The sequence below is a fragment of the Sinocyclocheilus rhinocerous genome, unplaced genomic scaffold, assembly GCF_001515625.1.
Source record: "Sinocyclocheilus rhinocerous isolate Xijiao unplaced genomic scaffold, SAMN03320098_v1.1 scaffold1238, whole genome shotgun sequence".
NCBI lineage: Eukaryota > Metazoa > Chordata > Actinopteri > Cypriniformes > Cyprinidae > Sinocyclocheilus > Sinocyclocheilus rhinocerous.
The window spans coordinates 17,957-19,153 of NW_015662954.1; the positions used below are offsets into that span (position 1 = coordinate 17,957).

At 36.9% G+C, this 1,197-nt stretch overlaps 1 protein-coding gene across 1 annotated transcript in view; it reads right to left on the reverse strand.

The window, feature by feature from the left end:
* LOC107728529 (nuclear factor 1 A-type) overlaps nt 1–1,197 on the reverse strand; it is a gene marked incomplete at its 3' end in the record, with an annotated part of 146,372 nt that overhangs the window by 15,852 nt on the left and 129,323 nt on the right. The gene's annotated exons all lie outside the window — the stretch shown is intronic.

Below are 1,197 nucleotides of genomic sequence, written 5' to 3' on the forward strand. Positions count from 1 at the left end.
CAGTATATATATATATATATATATATATATACAGTATATACATACACACATACATACACACACAATAAATAAATATATAAAAAAACTGTTATCATATATTTAATTTCATCAAATGGAAAAGAACAATGAAAGTAGGGATGCACCGATAGGATTTTTGGAGCCGATACCGATACTGATTTTAACAATCACTTATTGGCCGATTCCGATACCGATATTTGTCACTTCCTCTCTTATTTGAAATTTTGGCATCAAAATAGATAGTATTTTGATCATGTTTTAAATCAGCAAAGTTCAAAAACACCTGCATTAAATTATACTTGCAGTTTTATTGCAACGCACAATAACAAGAAAAATCTCTTTTCAAATGGTCTTAGATGAAGTATCCACAGCTTGACATTTGACAAATACCCATAAACAAGCCTCACGAGAGGCAGTAAACAACTGTTCTAACCGTTTTTTACTAGCTTCTTATCAAATGTCTCTCACATTCTTTTCCATTCTCTTGCGCTCTCTGTTATGGATTTCTCACCTCCCCTCTCTCTTTCTCCTGGGCTTGTAAAGGAGAGGATATCCTCTGGCCTTATCTAATAGTCTGTGGATTGTGCAACGGCTGCCCCGTCCCAGAAAGGCAGAAGCCCGCTTTGTGAAAGTGCACGCAGCATGGAGCACAAGGGTCAAGGTTTACCAGCCAAAACAAAACAAAACGAAAAAAAAAAAAAAAAAACCTTGGTCATGTTTTCCTGCATCGGGGATGAGAGGGAGACAGAAATAAGGGAGAAACAGAGGTGGTGACAGGGATAAGGTGGAAATGTGTGATATGTCTGACAGTATTTAACAGGCAGTGAAAGGAGTCAGTGGTCTTTAAAGGGATAGCTCACTCTAAATAAAAATTCTGTCATCATTTACTCACCCTCATGTCATTTCAAACCCGTATGACTGTCCTTCTTCCATGCAAGCAAATATATGATATTTTTCCTGGCTGCTCTTTGGGCTGCACGATATATCGAAAATATCGGAATATCGCACATGCAAATATCGCGATATGCATATCGCAAGGACGTGCGTTATCTGAATCATTTTAATAATAGGCTACTTAAATCAAAACGTTGCAAAAGGTCAAAGTTTTAGTTCGACGCATATAGCAGAGAATTGCTTGACGTTAACAAGTTATTAAGTGCAATAAGTTGCAGAAAACAA